We start from the raw sequence: 27683 nt of genomic DNA on the forward strand, positions 1-27683 counted from the left end.
CTGCTATGCTGCAAGGGTGTCGCGGATGACAACCAAAGGAAATGGCTTCAGAGACATCACTTGTGATTGTCGGGCCGTGTGGCGGGTGACAGCCAGGTTGGTATCTGGAACGACTCCAAACAGATCTTTGTTGGTCGTCAGGGCTCAGTTCGAAGCAGGACTCATCACTGAAGACAATTCTACTCACGTCAACGAGATTCCAAGCCAAAAGCTACAGTTATCCCATGAACGAGGCCTTTGCCAGGAGCTGTGACATTCTGCTCACAGTTAATTATTTCATTGAAACGCGACACTTCTATGCTTCAAATGGCTCTGAGCACTATGGGACTCAACTGCTGAGGTCATAAGTCCCCTAGAAGTTAGAACTACTTAAACCTAACTAACCTAAGGACAACACACACATCCATGCCCGAGGCAGGATTCGAACCTGCGACCGTAGCGGTCGCGCGATTCCAGACTGTAGCGCCAGAACCGCTCGGTCACACGACACTTCTATCTCGGCGACAATAAAGGAAGAACGGCAATCAGCACAGAAGCCTCTGCTTTGGATTATATGACTCTCTAAGCACCATGTGGTGAAATATATTGTTATAAGCAGGTTTTTAGCTTTCTGCCAGGTGCTCGTGGCCATCGTCGTTATTTAACAGGTTCAGTACGCCGAGTGCTGTGTACAAGTTTCCTCCATATCATCCAATAAAGATAAATCCTGTTGTTCATAACATAGTCCTTCTCTCCATGTTTAAAAAGTCCACCGAGGAAGTTGTTGATCTTACTACCCACTGTGTACGTCAGTTATCTGTGTGAAAGAGAGTATGAAAATAACATTTATAAGTGAATATAAAACAACAGATAAATGTAAATTATTGGGTGCATCATATGATTTTGTACATCTGTGCTGTAGTCACCTGATTTAAAGACGAAATAAAGGCCATAAAGACTTAAATATAGATACAGAGTAAATGTACACAAAAATTTCCTGTCACATTTGCCATTTTTTGTTTTAATTTGCAATATTGGTAAAATACTTTGAGAAATTAGATTAAGCTGGCTTGTCCTTTGTTACACTTTCACTTGGATGTGTAACAAAGGACAAGCTAGCTTAATCTAATTTCTCAAAATATTTTACCAATATTGCAAATTAAAACAAAAAATGGCAAAATTATGGACGGTAAATAACACATTTACGACTCTTTCATAACTGTATTTTCCGCAATATTCTTTCTCCAGCGATTTATATTTTAAGAGTCGTCAACTATCAAACACCGAAAGTACACACACGCAGAGTTTTACATATAACTGACGTTGATGGGTGAACGAACAGATACATATCATTATTTTAAAACAGTAACTATTTGCATCTTTTTGGGGAGGCAATTATATATAGTAGAAATTGTTGACAAATCACGGTTGCACACAGCTGTATTAATCTATTTACTATAGAACCAGTTTCAGTTCAGATTTATTGTGAGGAATATGATGTGTGACAACCACAAGCACTGTCAAACATAATGTCACAAACCACAAATTAAAGGAGCGGATAGAGTGGCTGCAATGAGGAAAAAAGTTGAAAAATGAAGGGAATGAGTACATAAGTTGAAGAACTAAATGTATCCCTGCAGAAAAAGGAGTTAAGTCTCATTACTTGATCGCTACTCTATACCACCTAAATGGACAGAATGTTTATTCTTGAGTTACGAATGCATTGTTCCGGAAGTTGTAAAGGACATGAAAGAGAAAATAAAGTAATTTATCGTAACATGAATGCATCTAATTTCGTAGATTTCAAGAAATATTTTAATATAAACACAGTATATCTAAACATACCCGAAGTATCAGTGGCTATGGTTAGACAAACATAACCCTACTGGAGTTAAGACCAGGAGAAGTTTAAATGAAACTGAGACTTGGGTAGGTATGCCTGTTTTAAGAAAAGCTATAAGAGTACAGAACATCGAAAAAATGCAACTTCTTGCCCTGGATGTTACCTACATCTGTGAGGGCAAGAAGTAACGTTTGAGGGAAACGATGCAGAACCTGACAAATAATGACCACATTCAGTTTTACAAAAGCAGGCTGAACTTTGATTTTGTCCATTATAAATTTTTTTGAAGCCTGCGACTGTGAAAATAATGAGTTTATTTATAAATAACTTTCTGCAACCAGTCACGATTTTCTTTTATTTATCTTTTAGACGATGCGTTTCGGGAAATGATTCTCATTTACAAGTGTGTATTTCTTTGTACTATGCCATTTTTTCGTAATGTTTTCGATGTTTCAGATTCTGCTTTGTTTTGTTGACTTTACAGCATATCTAAAAAAAACGTGCAATTTTCAGTTAGTTAATAGTTTTTATGTGTAGTTAGTGGCGAAATGTAGAAGAACTTGTACTTTCAGTTTTCTTTTGGTCTGTTTGTGCCGAGTCTCACACATGTTACACATTATTCACAACTTTCAGTGCAAAGTACACATCGAGAATAACTTACATAAACAAACAGTTACAAAGATGTTTTTAGATGTAGTTGACACAGATTACAGGTCCTCCATAAATATGCTTTTGTTCAGAAGGTATTTATCTTTAGAATATAGATTACAATTTGCTTACATCTATTTTACAATTGTGCTTATTTCTATGTGTTACTAAGTAAACTACAGGCCATTAAAATTGCTACACCACGAACATGACGTGGTACAGACGCAAAATTTAACCGACAGGAAGAAATGCTGTGATGTGCAAATGATTAACTTATCAGAGCATTCACGCAAGGCTGGCGCCGGTGGCGACACCTACAACGTGCTGACATGAGGATAGTTTCCAACCGATTTCTCATACACAAAGAGCAGCTGACCGGCGTTGCCTGGTGTAACGTTGTTGTGATGCCTCGTGTACGGAGGAGAAATGCGTACCATCACGTTTCCGACTTCGATAAATGTCTGAATGCAGCCTATCGCGATCGCGGTTTATCGTATCGCGACATTGCTGCTCGAGTTGGTCGAAATCCAATGACTGTTAGCAAAATATGAAATCGGTGGGTTCAGGAGGGTAATACGGAACGCCGTGCTGGATCCCAACGGCCTCGTATCACTAGCAGTCGAGATGACAGGCATCTTATCCGCATGGCTGTAACGGATCGTGCAGCCACGTCTCGATACCTGAGTCAACAGATGGGGACGTTTGGAAGACAACAACCATCTGTACGAACGGTTCGACGACGTTTGCAGCAGCATGGGCTATCAGCTCGGAGACAATGGCTGCGGTTATCCTTGACGCTGCATCACAGACAGGAGTGCGTGCGATTGTGTACTCAACGACGAACCTGAGTGCACGAATGGCAAAACGTCGTTTATTCGGATGAATCCAGGTTCTGTTTACAGCATCATGATGGTCGCACCCGTGTTTGCCGACATCGCAGTGAACGCACATTGGAAGCGTGTATTCGTCAACGCCATACTGGCGTATGACCCGGCCTGATGTTATGGGGTGCCATTAGTTACACGTCTCGTGTTCGCATCGACGGCACTTTGAACAGTGGACGTTACTTTTCAGATGTGTTACGACCCGTGGCTCTACCCTTCATTCGATCCCTGGGAAACCCTATATTTCAGCAGGATATTGCGCGACCGCATGTAGCAGGTCCTGTACGAGTCTTTCTGGATGCAGAAAACCTTCTATTGCAGCCCTGGCCAGCACATTCTCCAGATCACTCACGAATTGAAAACGTCTGGTCAGTGGTGGCCGAGCAGCTGGCTGGTCACAATACGCCAGTCACGACTCTTGATGAACTGTGGTATCGTGTTGAAGCTACATAAGCAGCTGTACCTGTACGCACCTGTTTGACTCAATGCCCAAGTGTATCAAGGGTGTTATTAAGGCCAGAGGTGGTTGTTCTGCGTACTGATTTCTCAGGATCCATGCACCGAAATTGCGTGAAAATGTAATCACATGTCAGTTCTAGTATAATATATTTGTCCAATGAATACCCGTTTATCATCTGCATTTCTTCTTGGTGTAGCAATTTTAATGGTCAGTAGTGAATATTGTCGAAGTATCTGACAAATATAAAATATATTGCAATACAGTAAACAAAGCAAAGCAGAACCTTACACATCGAAAACGTTAAGAAAAAATGGCATAGTACAAAGAAACACAAATTTAAGAATGGGAATCAATTCAAGAAACGCGTTCTGCATAAGATAAATAAAAGAAAATCGTGACTGGTAACAGAATGTTATTTACAAACAAACCCACAGAATGAACTTTTACTACGTTTTTGCTGAGTGTTGCACTGTGGCACTTACATCTTTGCATTGTATTTCCCCTTGCAGTAAGTTTTTTACACTATTACAATACAGTGTTTGTAATTTTCTTTGGAAATTAGATCCATAGTACGCTTAACTTCCAAATATAGCGAGCGAGGTGGCACAGTGGTTAGCACACTGGACTCGCATTCGGGAGGACGACAGTTCAATCCCGTCTCCGGCCATCCAGATTTAGGTTTTCCGTGATTTCCCTAAATCGTTTCAGGCAAATGCCGGGATGCTTCCTTTGAAAGGGCACGGCCGATTTCCTTCCCCATCCTTCCCTCACCCGAGCTTGCGCTCCGTATCTACTGAGCTAGTTGTCGACGCGACGTTAAACACTTATCTCCTCCCTCTCCTCCCTAACTTCCAAATAAAACGCATTACTTGTGCAAAAACGACCATTAAGTACCTAGTATACTTAAAACACATTCTCCTCAAGTTCATGATTTTAGCACTTTTAGAGGCTTTTTTTTTATTTCAAGTCTTCAATTTTTATTCAATTTTACCCGCTATACCTGCGGTACTTCCCTGGTAAACGCACAGAGACTGCTTCAGGCGAGTGGGAGAGTTGAGAAGGGCGTTAAACTAGTTTGAGCCAGACGGCAGAGGAGGCTGGATGTGGAGCGTCTCTGGCGCAGCTGACCGGTCCGGAGAAAGCAGCCGCGGGTAGAAATTCAGCCTCGGCTCGGCGCCGGACCGCCCTTCACAGCTTTCGCTGCGCTTCGCGAACCTTCGCCTCTGCGCAGAGCGTTCACCTGGTCAGGCCCACTGCAGGCGGACAATCTCTCTCCCTCCCTCCCCCCTTCTCGCCCCCTCCTCTCTTTCCCATCCGCTCCCTCCCCCTCGCCCCGCCACGCCGCCTCTTCCTGACACCATTCAGCGGTGTAGGCGCTGCCTCACGCTGTTCCTCTGTGAGGTCTGTCTGTCCGTCAAGCCCTTGATTTAAATTCATTGCCATCTGAAGTCTAATGTCCAAAGTAGGAACTGTCGCGACAAATATCATCTGTACGCAGCCGCCAGAGAGTTTTGCTCTCCGTAGCGACCAAACATTTCTATAAAAAGGATCTACAACACTGGTCACTTTGTGTTCTTACTACAGAAACTCCCCATCGCACCCTCCTCAGATCTAATAGTGAAATCGCCCAGTGGATAGCTCGTCGAAAATTGAACACAGATCAAGAATGAAAACAGATAAAACTGAACTTTGAAAAAGAAGCAAAATAGAACCAGTGAACGGTCCATCCTCAACACAAGCTACATCCAGCAAATTGCTAGAGCTACCGCGTCATGATTCTGTTATCGAGGTGTCCGAATACGAACTGGGAGATCCGTGTTCAAATCTCCCTCATGCTCCCCCTTTTTTTTCGTTTCACAAACTTATCAACTGTCCGTCCGGTAATTGACGTGTCTGTTCTCCTTCTGTAGTGTGACAATTGTCATACATAGCTTATAGAATGAGTCATGTGGCAAGAATATATTACCCTCGCAAGTAAACGTGATGAAATTGAGAGAAGGCGAGATGCCGCATAGAACTCTTATTACAGAACTGAAAACAACAAATAAACGACTGTGAACTATGTTACAACAACGGAATTCAAGAGTGAAAACTTCCAAAATGAAACGTAAGTCATAACATGTGGTAGTTGTGTAGAACAAATAGGAGATGCCTACGTCTGGAGCTCCGTGCCTTGCACCTCACTGCTGCATACGGACGTTACACCACGACACAAACGCTAATCTGAATCCAGCGAACACACGCGCCTATGACCCGATGGACAGTTAGTAATTTTGTAAAAAAATGGGGGCGCACGAGAGAGATTCAAACCCAGACCTAATCCTTTGCAATCCAACACCGTGTCCATATAACTACGACGGCGTTACTATTCAACTGCATTAGTTATTGTACACCTTGAGCTTGGACCGTTCTCTATTTCTGTTTTGCTTCTTTTTTCACAGTTCAGTACATATTCTTCCTGCTTTCAAGCTTCATCTGAGTTCAGTCTTTCACGCGCTATCCCCTTACCACTTACCACTAAATCTGAGGGGGGGTGCGATGGGAAGTTTCCCTTGTTAGTAATTCCTTTAATTGCATTCCGCATAAAGCCCTCCATAGTAAGTTAATTGGGGGACGTGCCATACTGCCACAGAAACCCTTAAATCATATGATGAACGAAGATCACGCTGACAGCTGGAAAAACTTGGCGTCTTCACAGCTTACAGCTGCTGACAGGTTTCAGATTTAGGAACCAGATTTTAAATTGTAAGACATTTCCAGGGGCAGATAACGACTCTCATCACAATCTACTGGTTATGAACTGTAGATTAAAAATGAGGAAACTGCAAAAAGGTGAGAATTTAAGGAGATGGGACATGGATACAACTGACAGAACCAGAGGTTGTGGAGAGATTCAGGGAGAGCATTAGGGAACAACTGACAAGAATTGGGGAAAGAAATACAGTAGCAGAAGAGTGGGTAGCTTCGAGAGATGAAATGGTGAAGGCAGCAGAGGATCAAGTAGGTAAAAAGACGAGGGCTAGTAGAAATCCTTGGGTAACAGAAGAAATACTGAATATAACTAATGAAAGGAGAAAATATAAAAATGCAGTAAATGAAGAAGGCAGAAAGGAATACAAACGTCTCAAAAATGAGATCGACAGGAAGTGCAACATGACTTAGCAGGGATGGATAGAGAACAAATGTAAGGATGTAGAGGTGTATATCACTAGGGGTAAGATAGATACTGCCTACAGGAAAATTAAAGAGACCTTTGGAGAAAAGAGAACCACTTGCATGAATAGATGGAAACCCAGTTCTAAGCAAAGAAGAGAAAGCGGAAAGGTGGAAGGAGTATATATGGAGTCTACACAAGGGCGATATTCTTGAGGACAACATTATGGAAATGGAAATGTAGATGAACATGAAATGGGAGATATGATACTGCGTGAAGAGTTTGACAGAGCACTGAAAGACCTAAGTCGAAACAAGGCCCTGGGAGTAGACAAAATTTCATTAGAACTGCTGACGGCCTTGGGAGAGTCATCCCAGACAAAACCCTACCATCTGGTGAGAATGATATATGAGAGAGGAGAAATACCCTCAGACTTCAAGAATAATATAATAATTCCAATCAAAGAAAGCAGGTATTGAAAGATGTGACAATTACCGAACTATCAGTTTAATAAGCCAGGGCTGCAATATACTAACACGAATACTTCACAGACGAATGGAAAAACTGGTAGAAGCCGACCTCGGGGAAGATCAGTTTGGATTCCGTAGAAATGTTGGAACACGTGAGGCAATACTGACCCTACGGCTTATCTTAGAAGCTAGATTAAGAAAACGCAAACCTATGTTTCTAGCATTTGTAGACTTAGTGAAAGTTTTTGACAATGTTGACTGGAATACTTTCTTTCAAATTCTGAAGGTGGCAGAGGTAAAATGCAGGGAACGAAGGGCTATTTACAATTTGTACAGAAACCAGATGGCAGTTATTAGAGTCGAGGGGCATGAAAGGAAAGCAGTGGTTGGGAAGGGAGTGAGACAGGGTCGTAGCCTATCTCCGGTGTTATTCAATCTGTATATTGAGCAAGCAGTAAAGGAAACAAAAGAAAAATTCGGAGTTGGTATTAATATCCATGGAGAAGAAATAAAAACTATGAGGTTTGCCGATGACATTGTAATTCTGTCAGAGACAGCAAAGGACCTGGGAGAGCAGCTGAACGGAATGGACAGAGACTTGAAAGGAGGATATAAGACGAACATCAACAAAAGCAAAACAAAGATAATGGAATGTAGTCGAATTAAATCTGGTGATGCCGACGGAATTAGATTAGGAAATGAGACACTTAAAGTAGTAAAGGAGTTTTGCTATTTGGGGAGTAGAGAGGATATAAAATGTAGACTGGCAATGGCAAGGAAAGCGTTTCTGAAGAAATGTTTTAACATCGAGTATAGATTTAAGTGTCAGGAAGTCTTTTCTGAAAGTATTTGCATGGAGTGTAGCCATCTATGGAAGTGAAACGTGGACAATAAATAGTTTAGACAAAAAGAGTATAGAAGATTTCGAAATGTGGTGCTACCGAAGAATGCTGAAGATTAGATGGGTAGATCACATACTTAATGAGGAGGTATTGACTAAAATTGGGGAGAAGAGAAATTTGTGGCACAACTTGACTAGAAGAAGGGATCGGTTGGTAGGACATATTCTGGGGCATCAAGGAATCACCAATTTAGTATTGGAAGGCAGCGCAGAGGGTAAAAATCGAAGAGGGACACCAAGAAATATGGTTCAAATGGCTCTGAGCACTATGGTACCTAACTTCTGAGGTCATCAGCCCCCTAGAATCTAGAACTATTTAAACCTAACTAACCTAAGGCCATCACACATACCCTTGCGCGAGGCAGGATTCGAACCGGCGACCGTAGCGGTTCAGACTGAAGCGCCTAGAACCGCTCGGCTACAAAAAGAAGCATCAATGCACGTATGGCGGAGCACAAAAGAAACTGTCGCTTGGGACATATCGACAAATCGGCAGTAGCGGAACATGTTTTTAAGGATGGAGATCACGAAATAAAATTTGGTGAGGCAAGCGCGCTAGCGAGGACGTAGCATTATTATACACGTATGTATAGAGAGGCAATTGAAAGCCACAAGCATCAATACAGTTTTAATCGTAAAGAAGAAGGATTAAAATTGGACAAAATATGGCGGTCGATGTTGCATCAATCCTGTGACAATCGATTGCCTGCAATCGAGAGAACAGACGATAACCAGAGACGCCACTTGACGTGCGGTGGCGCCCTCTACGATCTCCATATAAGCGGCGGCCCCAGCTCCTAGCAGCCAGTCGTCGACTCCCCTCGGAAGATGTTCTACGTAGTTGAGAACGAAACGTCAGGGAGAAGAAGTTCTACAGATCGACCACGGCAATTTAACCCGGAAGTGTTTACTGATGAAGACGCCGGCCGTGAAAGCCTACATGGGATGAATATCTATCAAAGTTCACCGAGCACCAGGAGAGGCAAATAGCCCTCGCTAAAGAGTTCACAACTTCGCTTGCATGCTCACAAAGTTGGATTCTGCAGGCTCTGAGGCGAAACAACTTGCGGCTTCGCCAAGAATTTGCTATCGATGTGTTCGACCGGATCGGGCAAAACCCCAGGTATCAGGGAAATATTTTCTCTAGCGAAACAACATCCTACTGATGTGGGAAGCTCAAATTTCTATGGATACCTATGGACGATTACGTTTACGCATTGCCGGCCATGCACTGGGCTATCTCTTGGGTGTGTAACCATTTCTGGTAATTATGTATCACCCGAAACAAAACAGAAATGAATTATTTAGTAAAAATATGCACGACCTTTTTAGTAAACTTTCATGGTGCCGTAAATCACAAATATTTGTTCCTCATAATTGTTGTTATTGTATTTGGAATCGGGGAGGCTTCTTGTGCAAACGTTGTACTTTTTCCAATGATTACCAAAACACCTCGCTTCTCAATTGATCATTCCAAAGCAGAGCATCGTATTGCTTTTGTTGTGTACACGCTTCAGAAAACAGCATTTTTTCAAGAGTTTTGTGCCGCAGTCTGTAAAAATGGAACCTTTATAGGATCGTTCTTCTGTCCGTATGTCTGTCTGTCTGTCCAACTGTTAAGAACCCTCTTCTAGGAACAAGTAGAGGTATTAGGTTCAAATTTGTGTCAGATATTAAGGTCTAGGGTCCCTTGGTGGAGTAAAATTTTTAAAGTTCTGAGTCACTACAGTCAAAAGATACGGTTGTTTATGATACATATCTTGATACTGGAAAACTCGCTGATCAAAGCCTATAAGATGCTTCCCGTTGATCTAGAATTATGAATTTCGGCAAGAACCCAAGTTTCACAACACAAATAAAGTAAAATATCTTAAATTGTAATTGTATGACATAAAATATATCTTTTGCCATTTGAACACACTATGTCCGGGGCAGTGTGAGGAACTATAGTAGAGAATTTGATATGGACCGGAAATTATCTGGACTAACATTCTGCCAGTATCGATATCCATAACAGGTAAAAATCGTTCAGATTCTCGATTCCCTGTATGGATGAACTGTCTATACACATAATTTTGTACTGAACCCTCATTGGGCGAGTCCTATTCGCACTTGGCCGATTTTTTAACAATTTTGTCACTATTTAAGTTATAACGAGTTTTCATTTTAATGTTTTTTATATTCTTCAGAAATGAAGTAAAAATTGTGGAAGTTTTATATGTTACATTCTTCTACAGTTACTTTAAGTATGTCAAAAATATATTTTTAATTTTAATTAGGATCAGATTTAAGTTCTTTTTTTCTTGCAGAAAGAGAAATTTTGGGATATGCATTTCGCAGCAGAAGACGCAAAACACATGGTAGGGGATGGGGGGGGGGGGGGGGGGGAGGGTCGAAAAATACCAGTACAGCTTCTATTGCCATGTTACTGGCACTAGCAGTACAGCGCAGTGGTTGTCAAATGACAAACTCTTTAAATCGAACTACATACTCTCGACGTACTCACAACTTCGCGTGCACGTTCACAAAGTTTAGATTGTGCAGCCTCTGAGGCGAAACGACCTGTAGCTTCGATACGAATTTTAATTTTGAACAGTTTCGTACCGTTAGCACATCACAGTGTGGATGCCAGAAGGGATGATTTACTGAGAATGCTGTTTACACAGAATAACACAAGCTTTAAATAATAAAATATCTCCTGTTGGTCTTTTTTGTGAGCTTTTAAATAGTGTTTGACTGTGTAGGTCATGTTACTCTTTTAGTAAAAGATATGATTTATTAAATTGGTGACTGCACACAGCTTGTTGAATCATACTTATCAAGCTGAATACAAACGTTTTGTCGAATAATTCTAATCATGTTGGTAAGAGGGAAATTTTAGTGATTAAGAGAGTCCCACAAGGATCAATTTTAGATCCAACGCTATTACTTATGCACATGCATGGCCCACCACTCATTTATCAAGCAGAATTTGTACTTTTTGCAGATGGTAGTACTATTGTAATAAATCACACCACAGAGAAAGCAACAGAAGACATTATTAACGATGTTTCCAAACAGTCATACCAGCAACTGATGTAGCACATGGGCAGGAGTCAGTAAATAGGACAGAATGCTCCAGGTTTTTGGTTGTACATATAACTGAAAACTTAAAGAAATATGTTACTGAGCTGCTCAAACAATGAAGTACGACTATTTTTGCTCTGTCCGCCTCCAAAATCCGAGTAGTCAACATGACAGACCCTCATCCGGGGGACCTGTGTTCGGTTTTCCTTGGTGGGTGGACGGACCGGTGTGCACACAGCTTTGTGATGACAACTGAAGAGCAACCTGACAGAGAGGTAGTAGTTCCAAGTTCGAAACACCGACAACGGCCGGGACTCTGACTCAACCCTCCTGCGTACCGCATCCAATGATGAGATGAGGATGACATGGCGGTCGGTCGACTATCAAGGGGTCTTCAGCGCCTGAACGAGGTTTTTTTATATTATTTTGCTATCCGAACAATTGCTAGTGTTCCAGAGAATCGAATCAACCTCCTGACATTCTGCACTTATCCTCCCAATAATGGCGTACTGAACAACTTCCTGCGGCAACGGATCATTTGGAAAGGAAGTGCTGATTGCACAAAAGCGAGCAGTAAGAATAATATGTGGTGTTCACCTACGGTCGTCATGTAGGTACCTCTTCAAGGAGTTGGGCATTTTAACTGCACTGCCCGCGGGTCGGATATTACGTTGGGTGACGGTTGAGGGCAGGTCGTAACGTGTCAAAATTAATTTTGAACAATTTCGTTTCGTTACGTATATAATATGGTCGTTTCAATCTATTATGAAAGCAGCAAAATGTCGTAAGGGAGATAAACGGTATAAAAATTTTTTGCAGCTAAAGGCCGTGTGGTGTGTGTGTGTGTGTGTGTGTGTGTGTGTGTGTGTGTGTGTGTGTGTGTGTGTGTGTGTGTTCCAGAAAACCAATATTGTTACCAGCTGTACAAGCCTTCACTCAGAAACGACAAAGACCATCTATGCGGCAGTGGCTAACAGCAGCAACGACCGCCCAAAGATAATCCTGGGCGAGCTGACCGCTATACATCAAAACGACAGCTACAAGAAATCGTATACTGATGTATGAGTTAAAAAACACCTTCAGTCACAACTTAAGTGTTTTATTAAGCACACGATGCATTTCGGACCCTGTGGATCCATCATCAGGTGTAATTTGTCTTAATACCTGCTATATTTCTTATCTTGAATGAGGTGAAATGCGAATTCCTGTCAGGAAAATGTTTAATGTTAAGTTATGAATTTCGTAAGCCAAACGCGGAAAATATGTGCGAAATAGTGGAAAAGGTGAACAATGTGAACTTACCACATAATCCAAGAAAAGATTTTTTAACGTTTTAGCACCAGCAAACATTCTTTTCTCCGTTGTTTTCGTAGATGTCAAATGGTTCAAATGGCTCTGAGCACTATGGGACTCAACTGCTGTAGTCATTAGTCCCCTAGAACTTAGAACTACTTAAACCTAACTAACCTAAGGACATCACACACATCCATGCCCGAGGCAGGATTCGAACCTGCGACCGTAGTAGTCGCACGGTTCCGGACTGCGCGCCTAGAACCGCGAGACCACCGCGGCCGGCTCGTAGATGTCACTTCATTCAAGAGGCACATTTGTACACACATGTCTGTAAACATTTTACAGATGTTTTTGTACATGATTGTGAAAGATGAGTTTATTCTTAGTACTAAAGATATAACTATTAAGCAATTGACATATGCAGGAAATAACTTTAGAATAGGTCTTTAAAATTACTGAAATAACTATGGCTTGCGAAATCTGTTTGTTCATTTAACATAGATTCTGGTTTTTTCTAACAGACTGAAGCTGCAAAACATGGATAAAATTAAACATATACTGATGGTTAAAGAATAATGGTAGCTCCCCACGTTTGTCTAGACTTATGGTTTAGTGACCTGAGTCATAACAAGTAGAGCAAACACGCTCAAGTCAGCGATATAAGTAAATGGATGATGAGTCTTTAAACAGAAAACAGAGAAGTATTTTATCAAAGTTTAACGATGCAAGTTCAAGTAATTTCTTGAGAGATAACATTGGAGTTACGGTTAAAAAATATTTCAGTTGACAATTACAAACCAATGCGCAAAGATTTACTTACGAAAGAGTTCTGATTTACTTTAAAAGACTTTATTAGCAGAGGTATCGCTCATCAGTGAATGTAAACAACTGCTGTTTTTTCCATGGTAAAAGATACATATTTGGCCTAAGACAACTGCTTTATAAAAATAATTAAATGCAGATCCTTTTTATACATTTTGGAATGCGTAGTACTGTAATTCAGAAATGGGATTAATTAAGTGAAATAATTTAATGCTGAGTGCAACGCTGTGATTATCTGAGTAAGGAGTTAAAAGGAGTTAATATTACGTGGTAGAGTACGATTGTCGAGTATAATTTTCATTAATAGTAATTTGTACGGTACGCCCATTTGTAGTGTGTTGATGATCTCTACAATTATTTATGAACTTAACTCAAAAAGATCCGTGGGGTCGTTAAAATATTACAATGTAAGAAAGCTTGTTTACCTGTTCGATCAGGTACACCAGAGCTGATTGTTTTCAGAAGTGCTCACACAGTGTTCCAAAGAAGTGTTATCTCCTGAGATTTTATGTAGAGATCTATAGCGGCTCTCCACGAATTATTAGCAGTTTATTACATCTATATTTTTTCTCGATTTCCTATTGTACTGGGTTGAACGTTTCATCAGGGCTAGATACGTGGACATTCGTAGGTGGCAATTTCGGCAACAGTGTAAGGTCGAGGTGAGATTGCCGTGGACCACCACCCCAGAACGCGGGTTATCAGCAGCTTGGTAAATGCGTGCCAGTCTGATGCCCACACTATTACAGAACCAAGCATTTGTTAATCAGCAAGACACGCATGCGATGGCGTTGTAGAGACGGCTCTGGGCGCCAGCTAAGCTGCCACCTGCAGTCGGCGACCCTGTGTGTGTGTGTGTGTGTGTGTGTGTGTGTGTGGAGTGGTGCTGAGTCACGCTGCAGTCTCCTAGCAACAGCAGTGGACTCTGCCCACGGGAGCTGCAGGTGGGGTAGCAAGTCAGCCAGGCGCATGGGTCTCCCAGTAGACTGGGCACAGACGCGGCGCTGCGACTAACAGCGTCCAAGTCAACATGGTGGGACTTGCTGTTCCGTAAAAGCGTGCACACAACTGGAGCAGCAGGTGGTAGGTGGTTCCTTCTCCAGGCTGATCGGCTGCGTGATAACGCATCTCCACCGAAAAGTGAGCAACGTTTATACGAGACCTGACCGTGCTTGTTATATTTCCTTACTCGTTTCTTTGCCCCGGTGACTCATAAGTCGGCAGGTCCCGATCGAATCCCAGTTCGGTTTTACTTAAAGTACTGTACTGCACTGGCCCCTTACGTAGGTTGCATTTATCGCGAATGTCTCGCCCAGCGCAAAGTGACAAGCGATTAGGAAAAAGCGCAGGTGACTCCTCTATATAAGGGAACAGACCCACAGAACTACAGACCAGTGCGTTTAACTTCGGTTTGCTGTAGAAACAGGGGACGTATACGTCCCAGAGCATAAGGTCTCTGAGAATTTTAATCCGTGTACTCAGTTGGACAGCAGCTATGCCTCGCAGACAGGCGCGTTAACAACGTTCGCAAATGTCAGCACTTGAGAGAGACGTGTAGTTGGGCTTAAAGAAGCCGGTCGCAGTAATCGGAGAATCGTTCGATATTTCAAAATGACTGATGCTAATATTTCGCCACTTTAGCAACAGTGGGTGAACCATGCCCCAATACAGCGTTAAGGAGAAAACGATCGACCTAGAGAGACGACAGAATGTAAGGACCGAACAATCGTCATGGAATTACTCAGAACCCTGGCTTTCGTCATTATCATCGACCCTACGAGCAGGTGGTGCTTCAGCGATCACGAGGACCATTAGTAGGCGACTCGCAGAGGCTGAGCTCAAGGCGCCCCTAGTGCCTAGTTAGGTTTCAGTAGTTCTACGTCTAGGAGACTGATGACCTCAGAAGTTAAGTCCCATAGTGCTCAGAGTCATTTGAACCATTTGTTGTAGCTTGGCCCGCTTTTTTCTGCTTCTTGTGCCGCCAATGTAGATGTCTGACTTTTTACTTGGCTGCACCAAATATGTCATTTCACGGTGCAGCAGCGCCATCACAATGTATGTATTCGCTAATGAAATTTGTCTTACGTAATCCACCACAATTTGAGAAGAACAGTGATGTCGATACCCAAGACACTAGAGGAAAAAGTGAGCTTTATTACCCATTACTGAAGCTGTCAATTCCTCAGAAAGGAGTTCAATATGCAGCAACGAAAGTTTTGTCCTTTGCCCGATAACATAAAATATCTGATAGGTAGCAAAGCAGACTTTAGCTCTAACATATAACCATTTGTTCTCGACAACTCGGTCTATCCAGGGAATTATTTTTATTGAAAGAAACTGATAGTCAGTAAAAAACATAAAAATAAAATAAAACCTAAGTTTTAAATCTTCGTTACTGTGCAGTTGTAGCACTTATAGCAGCCGATGTATTTCTTAACTGCTGTAATGAGATGGCGTATAATTTGTAGTTGAAAATTTCGTTGTCTTACGTCCACAATCTGTAGATGGCGATATTGTAGTTTAGCTTCGTTTGTGAAGCGAAAGAGGCGCGTTTTTGGTCGCTGGCATTTACGAAACCCCGCCACATTAGTGGAGATTCTCTGTTTTTACAAGTATTGTAAGTTGAAATTGTAATATCAATTAATGAACATGTGATGCAGTTTTCAAAGCCTGGATCTAATGTGAAGACAAAAGAATTCCTGAATAATTTTGGACATCAGATGGCAGTAAGTTAAACCCAAAGCAAAGTATGATATTTCTTAGATCCAAAGATAGGAAAACAAAACATCGGTGCAAGAGAAGCTGTGAATTTTTGTGCTTAGAGTACATTATTTCAATGTGTGAAAGATGTTTTAGTAATCGAGAAGATATTGAATGGGCACTGATTCCTCCGAATGAAAGGAAACTAGACATTATAACTAAAATTAGGACAATATACTGTAAATCTATTTACTATTCCTCTTATTTTGCGCTACTAAAAATAATAAAACTTTTCCAAACTTTAAGAAAATAATGCTGTTACGAAAAAAATCTATGCTGTTTCTTGCTGATGTATTTTGTCAAGGTTGATTAATAATGTTTTCATCAATGTTTGGAACAAAACATGTTTCTCTTTAATTTCTAAATAGAAAATTCACACCTGATGAAAGCTCCGTACCCAAAGACTGGAAAGTTGCGCAGGTCCCACCAATATTCGCGAAAGGCAATAGGAGTAATCCATTAAATTACAGGCCCATATCATTGAGCTCGATATGCAGCAGGATTTTGGAATATGTATTGTGTTCGAACATTATGAATTACCACGAAGAGAATGGTCTATTGACACACAGTCAAAGCGCATTTAGAAAACATCGTTCGTCTGTAATATAAGTAAATCTTTACTCACACGAAGTGTTGAGTGCTATCGACAAGGTATTTCAAATTCATTCAGGATTTCTAGATTTTCAAGACGCTTTTGACAACGTACCTCACAAGTGGGTTGTAATCAAATTACGTGCTTATGAAATATCGTCAAGTTATGCGACTGGATTCGTGATTTCCTGTCAGAGAGGTCACAGTTCGTAGTACTGACGGAAAGTCATCCAGTGAAACAGAAGTAATTTTTGGCGTTCCCCAAGGTAGTGTTGTAGGCTCTCCGATGTGCCTTATCCATATAAACTATTTAGGAAACAAACTGAGCAGTCGTCTTACGTTCTTTGCAGATGACAAATTGCAAAATAACTTAAGAGAGTTACCTGTACGGTGCGAGAGTTTGCAATTGACCATAAACAATGAAAAGTGTGAAGTCATCCACTTCAATGCTAAAAGGAATGCGTTAAAACTTCAGTTACACGATAAATCAGTCAAACCTGAAGGCCATAAATTCAACAAAATACCTAGAAATTAAGACACGCAGATAATGTTGTGGGGAAGACGAACCAAAAACTGCCTTCTTTTGACAGAAAACTTAAAAGATGTAACAGATCTACTAAAGAGACTGCCTGTACTACGCTTGTCCGCCCTCTTTTGGAGTACTGCTGCGTGGTGTGGGATCCTTGCTAGATAGGATTAACGAAGTAAGTTGAGAGAGTTCAAAGAGGAGCAGCCATGTTTCGTATTATCGAGAAATAGAGGAGAGAGTGTCACGGACAGGGTAGGGGATTTTGGATGGAAATCATTAACTGAAAGGCTTTTTTCGTTGCTGCGGGATTTTCTCACGAAATTTCAATCAGCAGCTTTCTCCACCGAATGCTAAAATATTTTGTTGAGGCCGAATTACCTATGGATAAACGATCATCATAATAAAATAAGGGAAATCGGCGCTTACGCGCAAAGATATAAGTGGTCGTTTTCTCCACTCGCTGTTCGAGAGTCGAATAATAGAGAATTATTGTGAAGGTGGTTCGATGAATCCTCTTCCAGTCGCTTAAATGTGGTTTGCAGAGCAGCCATGTAAATTAGGGTTCCTCTCGTTAGGTGTAGTTGATGAGTATGACTAAAACCTACTTTCATTAATGTTAACACCACGTATACATGTCCTGTAAACTGCCTCTTTCCACTTCACTTCGATAAAGGATCGTTCAGATGACCAATGGAACATGGAACTGCCGGCAGGAGTGGCCGAGCGGTTCCTGGCGCTACAGCCTGGAATCGCGCGACCGCTACGGTTGCCAAGTTCGAATCCTGCCTCGGGCATGGGTGTGTGTGATGTCCTTGGGTTAGTTAGGTTTAAGTAGTTCTAAGTTCTAGGGGACTGATGACCACAGATGTTAAGTCCCATAGTGCTCAGAGCCATTTGAACCAGCCAACATGTAACTAAGTAACTGTTTGCAAACTACCCTGCATGGGAGAATAATGTAGCATAAAAATTAAAATTATTGGAATTGACAAGGAACTGTAGGAAATTGAAAAACCACCTTTAACACAGTATAGTTTTCAGTGCTTGCCTGAGGGTCACCCCACGTGTAAGGGTTTGCCGCCCGACCGGGAACAGAAAGCACATCAGCTATGCAGAGGCGCCCATTCGTAGCCTTGCAGTACCTGTTCCCAACGACACATCAGACTCGATTCGCGATCTCATTCGCAGAACCGGCGGAAGGAAGTTGAGTAACACAAAACAGATGGGATAAGACAAGGCAGAGAGTCTAAGGCCACACAGAAAGTCTAACTCAAATTAGAAAGATAAGGCCTTCCACTAAGAAACGTAGCGGAACGTAGACGGAAAGGACTGAAAGAAACAACATCTCTCTCATTTATGCTCTCACATAAGAATAATCTGCAGACCTTCTAACCTTCCCCTCACTTATCGACCTTAATGACAGTGAAAAATTAAACCGCGTGTACCTAATAGAATTTTGGGAAAAGTAATCGTCACCGAAATTAATCTGTCGGTAAAGAGGGAGGAAAGGGTTACATCTAAATGAAAGGAAAAATGCAAATTAAACTGGTGGAAATTAATTTTGAAAAGGGGTAAAGTTAATAAAGAAAGTAAATGTGCGGCCGTTACGTTAACAAGTAACTAGCGGTAATTAGATGTTTGAGATTCGGGGGAAATTACGGTCGCCAGTCCTATGGACAATTACTATAGTAACTGAAAAAGAAAGGTTATTACACATATAATTAGCACTAGGAGCGTGGCAACTGAAGGTTGACACGTGTAGTGTGAAAACAGAATGTTTGTCAAAAGTAATAAATTTCACTACACTCTGACTTAATTTAGCAAAAGAATTAATAAAACTGGAAAATTGAAAGTTAATTTAGTAACTAAAATTAATAGTGAGCTTTGTTTCTGAAGCACTACGAAATTCAATAAAATAAGGTTAGTTTTGGGCTACCTCAACAATCATTTCAAAAGCTACTTGAATCTACGCAATTTAGAAATAAGAGATTTAACTTTGAACTTGAACTTAATGATTCTGAACAATTAACAATAGTAAAATTTAGTACGTACCAAGCTGAGCTGTAGTCACAGGTAAGCTAAAATATGGTAACAAAACTCGCACTCATAATTTGTGTTTGTGTAATCTAAATATTGTAGCCAGCTATGAATACTTTAACTGAACTTTGAAATTAACACAGTGAAATGGAATGATATTACTTTAATGCTGGCGTTTGAATTTCAACGACACTCGGGTTCATTTCGGAAAAGGAAGGGACCCTGCTTGATAATGCAACTGGGACAATGAGCAACAAGTGTTCATGCTAAGTTGCTGTAATTATAGTTACGAAAATGGAACAGTTTGAAAAGCTGAGGTCTGCCATACAGTTCTAAAACTTTACGTGCTTCCAGTCTTCCTTGTTGGTTGATTGAAGGCTTGAAGCCGTCGATCGAGGAAGTGGCGACAGTCACTCATTGTCGGCCGTCGCTGTTGCAGAAGCTGGATGTTGGCGCGCCTTCTTCTCGACACGGTCACCGACGAAACGGGCTCTAGATGTGCGCCAGCTAAGGCTTCCCCTGCGCGACACCGTGTCAGAAACTATCATAGCAATTAGAGCGCAATTACATGCTGCCAAACCCCGAAAGCGCGGCAACTCGCGGGAGCGTCACACAACACACTTGCTCCACTGCACTACTCCAGCCAGACTCCCTCTCTGCTCTGCCCACGCTCCACGCGACAGAGTTAACACTACCAGAGATCCTAAACACTTTGGTTCTCCACACGACCTATCGATGTATTCGCTCGATAGCATAGTTTTCCTTAGGTCAGACCCAACGTATAAATACAAATAATATTCACAAAACAAACCAACATAAATGCATAAATATATATATACAAACAGTAAAACAATTACAATATATAAAGACACAGAAATGTTATATCTTCAGGTAACTAAATAACGAAAAAAATTTGCAGTACAATAGATGGAGTATATGCATTTCCGGCGTTACAACCTGTGTTCACAACCGTATTTCTAAATGATACAATGTTGATTGCACACATTGATTTTAATTCGTGTAAATTATGGTACAGTCAAAATTCTTCGAGGTAGTTCCTGTTATTGTTCTTTAATTTCTAGGTTGGTACCTAAGTTCATAGCGTTATTGTATTGCATGTTGGTATTCCACTTGCTACAGGTTTGTTTATCGATGGTCATTTTTCATTTGAAGTTGCTATCTGAGTCTACATATTGTCATTTTGCCATTTGGAGATAGTGAATGGAGCTGTGGACGTTAGAAATTAGAGCGCCAAGTGAAGAAAATCACAACATTTCCGACATATTCTTCTGTTTGAGTTCAATAGGCAGGGTAGACAGCAAGAATCATATGTGTCGTGTATGGAGATTGTTCTGGCGTGACCACAAGATGAAGAACGCAAGAGAAGAGAAGGCGGTGAAATGACGTCGGCCAATGGTGCGCTCATTATGACCGCACCACGACAGAAGCGGCCTCTACAAGAGAAGAATATAAGCGCCACTCCTGGTAGCCTCGGCCCCCCACCCTGCAGCGCTCCCAACACCTTCTCTAATCCCATCTTGACCGGTTCACCGCTTGGTGCAACCAGTGGTTGCTCAAGGTCAATCCCTCCAAAATCCAGGCGATCATTGTAGGCAAACCCACCCCTTCCTTCCGCCTCCTTGATTTATATCTCACCATCTATGGCCGTCCTATCGCCCTCACCCCCACCCTTAAGTACCTTGGTGTCACCCCCGAGCGTCGCCTCTCCTGGACCCCTTATATCCGGACAATCCAAGCCAAGGCACACTCCCGACTCTGTCTCTTCAAGCTCCTTTCCAGCTGTACGTGGGGTCTGGACCCCTCCACCTACCTCCACACCTATAAATCCCTCATCCGCCCTATCCTCTGTTACACCCATCCTGCCTGCATCTTCGCACCCCCTGCCTTTTACAAATCCCTTCAGATCCTTGAACGCCATGCTCTCCGCCTCCCCTATCACATCCATCTCCCCTCCCCCACCTCCTCCTTTTCCTTGAATGGATATGGATCCTGTAAACCTCCCGAAAACTCGATCCTCCTCACCCGCTTGTCTCCCTCATCCTCTCCCACCCCCGGCTGCTGCCGCACCTGTATTCCCACGTCTCACCTGGTCTCCATCTCTTCACCCTCAGTACCCACTCCCAAGGAGGCTTCCGCCAGCTCCCCCTCCCTGATGATGCCCTCCTCCCCTCCATATACCCCTCCTATCAACTTTGATCCTCCCTCCCTCTTCCTGTGTTTGTTCCTTTGGGCACCCTCCCTCCCTGCTCAATTTCTCCCCACTCCTCCCCCGGGCTTCCCCTCCCCTGTCCCTCTACTCCTCCTCCCATCTTCTCAGCCATTGGCATCTTTGTTCTCCCCTCTCCACCCCCCCCCCCCCCCCTCACCCTTCTTCCCCTCTTGGCAGGTCCCCGGACTCACACACACTACGTGGACTTTCACGTGCTGGAGATCATCGCCATCAGTGTCTCGTGTGTGCCGTCATGTTTAGTGTTCAGTGTTCACTGTCGCACTCCATCGTTCACCTGTGCCATCGCCATCTTCAGTGTTTGTGCGTCATGTCAACAGTTTTCAGTGTGGATTATCGTCGAGAATGCTACAGACAGCCTGCCTGTTGTACAGGTTTTAAAATAACAATAAAGAAAAAAAAAACAAATAGCCTCGGCCAGAGATGAGTGCTGAGTATCGGCTCAGTATCGGTACAGTGTACGGTATGGCCCAGCAGAGAATGCTATGACAGCAGTTATTAGTGATCTACAAACTGTTTGGCAAACTTGCATGAACTTTGTACACTACTGGCCATTAAAATTGCTACACCGAGAAGAAATGCAGATGATAAACGGGTATTCATTGGATAAATATATTATACTAGAACTGACTTGTGATTACATTTTCACGCAATTTGGGTGCACAGATCCTGAGAAATCAGTACCCAGAACAACCACCTCTGGCCGTAATAATGGCCTGGGCATTGAGTCAAACAGAGCTTGGATGGCGTGTACAGGTACAGCTGCCCATGCAGCTTCAACACGAGACCACAGTCCATCAAGAGTAGTGACTGGTCTATTGTGACGAGCCAGTTGCTAGGCCACCATTGACCAGACGTTTCCAGTTCGTGAGAGCTCTGGAGAATGTGCTGGCCAGGGCACCAGTCGAACATTTTCTGTATGGGTACTGCATGCTCTAAGTCAAAATGACAAAAATCTACGTGAGGCCATGTGTGCATCGCTGTTTTCTCGTCACCAATTGGTTCGTGAACAACACCTACCTTCCCTACCCTGTGTCGTTACTGGCGACAAGAAATGGTGTCTTCACGCTAACATAAGTGAAAGAAAGGAATGGTTGATCCCAAAAAAAAGCAGCAACTCCCTGCACGCATTCACAGAAGACAACGTTATGCATCATGTTTTCTGCTCTCTATCGAACAGTCTTTAAGGAACTTCGTTTCCAGATGAAAATGCACTCTGAATATGGCTCGACGAGTTGTTCACCTCAAAACAACGTGATTTCTAGAGTCGCACAGTCGATAAGCTACTCTAGCGCTGGTAGAATGTTACAAATAGTGAAGGAGAATATACAGGGTGTTCATAAATGAATATCGGGGTTTTAACGCTTTATAATATTTATTATATTAAACTTACAGATGTGGTTCATGGTGTGGGTTCCTCTAGTCATGTCCTAGTTCATGAACCATGGGCAATTTATGAGTGGCCAAGTAAGTGGTACCGACAGTCGGGATACCAGTTACTTCGGAATAACGCTGGGCATCTCGGACATATTCTGAGTCGTGGTCACCTTTGTGCTCATACGGCAAAGACTACCAAATCCACCGGTTAGTCCCTCAACCGTTAGGGGTAAAACCCAATGGGGCTCAGGGCAAGTAAGGCTAGCAACCTGCTTCCCTGGTAATTTAAATATGATGCTGGCAACAATCAGAGCAAAATGCCTCGGACCTTTGGAGGTGACGGAGTCCCACCTCTAACTGACAAACCAGGGACTCCTAAGATACGACTTGGCAAACACATGTTAATGAGATGGGGAGCTATTAATATCAATGGCGGCTACTCTGGGAAGAATGTAGAGCTGGCAGAGGCTGCAAGTTTTAGCTGTTAGTGACATTCGGGTAAGGGGTGAGAAAGAAGAGGACATGGGAGAACACAAGGTCTACCTGTCAGGAGTCAAAGCAGGAATAGCACAATGGGGTGTAGGGCTTTACATCAGGAAAGAAATGGAACCCAGCGTAGTTGCAATAAGGTATGTAAACGAACGACTGATGTGGATAGATTTGACAGTGTCTAGCCAGAAAATTAGGATTGTGTCAGTATATTCGCATTGTGAAGGGACAGATCAAGATAAGATGTATAGTTTTTATGAGGCACTCAGTGATGTAGTTGTTAGAGTAAAGGACAAGGACAGTGTTCTGCTCATGAGTGATTTTAATGCCAGGATTGGAAATCGAACAGAAGGGTATGATAAGGTTATGGGTAAATTTGGAGACGATATGGAGACCAACAGGAACGGGAAACAACTCTTGGATTCCTGTGCCAGCATGGGGTTAGTAACCACAAACTCCTTTTTTAAACATAAAAACATTCACCATTATACTTGGGAAGGCAGGGGAACCAGATCTGTCATTGACTATATAATAACAGATCAGGAATTCAGGAAGTCTGTGAGGGACACACGTGTATTCAGGGGATTCTTTCATGACACTGATCATTATTTAATCTGCAGTGAAATTGGGATTGTGATGCAGAAAGTGCAGGAGGTCAGGTCCATATGTAGGAGGACAAGAGTGGAGAAACTTCAGGATAAGGAAATCAGGCACAAGTACATAACAGCGATCTCAGAAAGGTACCAGTTAGTTTAATGTAGTCAATTACAGTCATTGGAAAAGGAATGGACAAGGTACAGGGACACAGTATTAGACGTGGCTAAAGAATGTCTTGGAACAGTAGTGTGTAAAAGTAGGATGAAGCAAACAGCTTGGTGGAATGACACAGTCCAAGCACCCTGTAAAAGGAAAAAGAAGGCGTATCAAAAATGACTACATACTAGAACTCAGGTAGACAGAGAAAGTTATGTTGAAGAAAGAAACAAAGCCAAACAGATAATTACAGCATCCAAGAAGAAATCTTGGGAAGACTTTGGAAACAGATTGGAGACTATGGGTCAAGCTGCTGGAAAACCATTCTGGAGTGTAATTAGCAGTCTTCGAAAGGGAGGTAAGAAGGAAATGACAAGTATTTTGGACAGGTCAGGAAAACTGCTGGTGAATCCTGTGGATACCTTGGGCAGATGGAGGGAATATTTTGAAGAGTTGCTCAATGTAGATGTAATACGATCAGTAATGAAACTTCCTGGCAGATTAAAACTGTGTGCCCGACCGAGCCTCGAACTCGGGACCTTTGCCTTTCGCAGGCAAGTGCTCTACCATCTGATGGTAGAACACTTGCCCGCGAAAGGCAAAGGTCCCGAGTTCGAGTCTCGGTCGGGCACACAGTTTTAATCTGCCAGGAAGTTTCATATCAGCGCACACTCCGCTGCAGAATGAAAATCTCATTCTGCGGACGATCAGTAATGTTTCAGATTTCGAGGTAGAATGCGATAGGAATTATGATGGAAGTAGGATCACATTTGAGGAAGTGGAGAAAACGGTCAATAGATTGCAGTGCAATAAAGCAGCTGGGGTGGATGAAATTAAGTCGGAACTCACAAAATACAGTGGAATGTCAGGTCTTAAATGGCTACCCAGGATAACTGAAATGGCCTGGGAGTCGGGACAGGTTCCATCAAACTGGACAAAAGCAGTAATCACACCAGTCTGTAAACATGGAAACAGAAAAGATTGTAACAACTACAGAGGTATCTCTTTAATCAGCGTTGTGGGTAAAATCTTCTCAGGTATTGTTGAAAGGAAAGTGCGAGTATTAGTTGAGGACCAGTTGGATGAAAATCAGTGTGGGTTTAGGCCTCTTAGAGGTTGTCAGGACCAGATCTTTAGCTTACGGCAAATAATAGAGAAGTGTTATGAGTGGAACAGGGAATTATATCTGTGCTTTATAGATCTATAAAAGGCATATGACCGGGTTCCTAGGAGGAAGTTATTGTCTGTTCTACGAGATTACGGAATAGGAGGCAAACTTTTGCAAGCAATTAAAGGTCTTTACATGGATAGTCAGGCATCAGTTAGAGTTGACGGTAAATTGAGTTCATGGTTCAGAGTACTTTCAGGGGTAAGGCAAGGCTGCAAACTGTCTCCACTGTTGTTCATATTATTTATGGATCATATGTTGAAAACAATAGACTGGCTGGGCGAGATTAAGATATGTGAACACAAAATAAGCAGTCTTGCATATGCGGATAACTTAGTTGTGATGGCAGATTCGATTGAAAGTTTGCAAAGTAATATTTCAGAGCTCGATCAGAATTGTAAGGCCTATGGTATGAAGATTAACGTCTCCAAAACGAAAGTAATGTCAGTGGGAATGAAATATAAACGGATTGAGCGCCAAATAGGAGGAACAAAGTTAGAACAGGTGGACGGTTTCAAGTACTTAGGATGCATATTCTCACAGGATGGCAACATAGTGAAAGAACTGGAAGCGAGGTGCAGCAAAGCTAATGCAGGAAGCGCGGAGCTACGATCTGCTCTCTTCTGCAGGAAGGAAGTCAGTACCACAACTAAGTCGTCTGTGCACTGTTCAATCTTTCGACCAACTTTGTTGTATGGGAGTGAAAGCTGGGTGGATTCAGGTTACCTTATCAACAAGGTTGAGGTTACGGATATGAAAGTAGCTAGGATGATTGCAGGTACTAGTAGATGGGAACAATGGCAGGAGGGTGTCCACAATGAGGAAATCAAAGAAAAACTGGGAATGAACTCTATAGATGTAGCAGTCAGGGCGAACAGGCTTAGATGGTGGGATCATGTTACACGCATGGGAGAAGCAAGGTTACCCAAGAGGCTCATGGGTTCACCAGTAGAGGGTAGGAGGAGTCGGGGCAGACCAAGGAGAAGGTACCTGGATTCAGTTAAGAATGATTTTGAAGTAACAGGTTTAACATCAGAAGAGGCACCAATGTTAGCACTGAATAGGGGATCATGGAGGAATTTTATAAGGGGGCTATGCTCCAGATTGAACGGCATAATCAGTCTTAAATGATGATGTTGATGATGATGATGAACTTACAGATATAAATGATATGACAAATGAAAGAGCAACTCAGTTTTACCAAGAATCTTATAAATGTTCAGTGTGAGCACCATTTGTCACACGGCACACATCAATTCTATACCCGAGTTCTTCCCAAACATTGACAAGTGTCTCTTCAGTGATTGTAGCAACAGCTGCTTCAATCCGGTTTCTTAATTCAGGGAAATCTGCTGGTAGCGAAAGCACGTTCACACGAACCTCTATGAAGCCAAAAAGGAAAAAATCGCATGGCGTTAGGTCGGGTGAACGTGGAGGCCATGCAAAGCAAGCCCTGTCATTGGACCCCCTTGCAGCCTATCCAGCGCTTGGGTACAGTGAAGTTCAACCAACCACGTAAACATTGCGCGCTGCGCATGCGTACTGGTGCCAAACACAACTGTTTGAGTTGCTCTTTCATCTGACATACCATTTATAGCTGTAAGTTTAATGTAATAAATATTATAAAGCGTTAAAACACCATGTTTATTAATGACTAAAGTCCCTCTCATGCGTACCTTTTGTGTTTATTATTCTTATGGAATAATGGTACGAACTTACGCACCAACCTAGTATTTGCATGGCGCGAGTAATTCTTAAAGCTTCTGAACCGAGCGGGGTGGCGCAGTGGTTAGCACACTGGACTCGCATTCGGGAGGACGACGGTTCAAACCTGCGTCCGGCCATAATGTTTTAGGTTTTCGGTGATTTCACTAAATAGCCTCAGGCAAATGCTGGGATGGCTCCCAAAATCAAGCAACCCAAGTTTCCAACAAAGCGGTGTACTAACCAAACCAGTATTCTTATTGTTATTATATTAAGAGGTTTTATGTGCAAGTTGTACAAGATCGTGTGTCAGAAATATAAGGAACTTATTCCTGACATAGAAACATTAGGAACACTTGATAGTAGGTCCGAAAGTCCTTCGCTAGGGAGATGTGAAAGAAATTGCCTATAGCATTGCCTGTTTGTGTAGTTTATCCGAAATGTGAGTTTTTACTCATGTTCTTGTTTACAGTTGGTTTGTTTCGTCTTGTGTCAATCTCTTTTGTTATG

The sequence above is a fragment of the Schistocerca gregaria genome, chromosome 3, assembly GCF_023897955.1.
Source record: "Schistocerca gregaria isolate iqSchGreg1 chromosome 3, iqSchGreg1.2, whole genome shotgun sequence".
Lineage (NCBI taxonomy): Eukaryota > Metazoa > Arthropoda > Insecta > Orthoptera > Acrididae > Schistocerca > Schistocerca gregaria.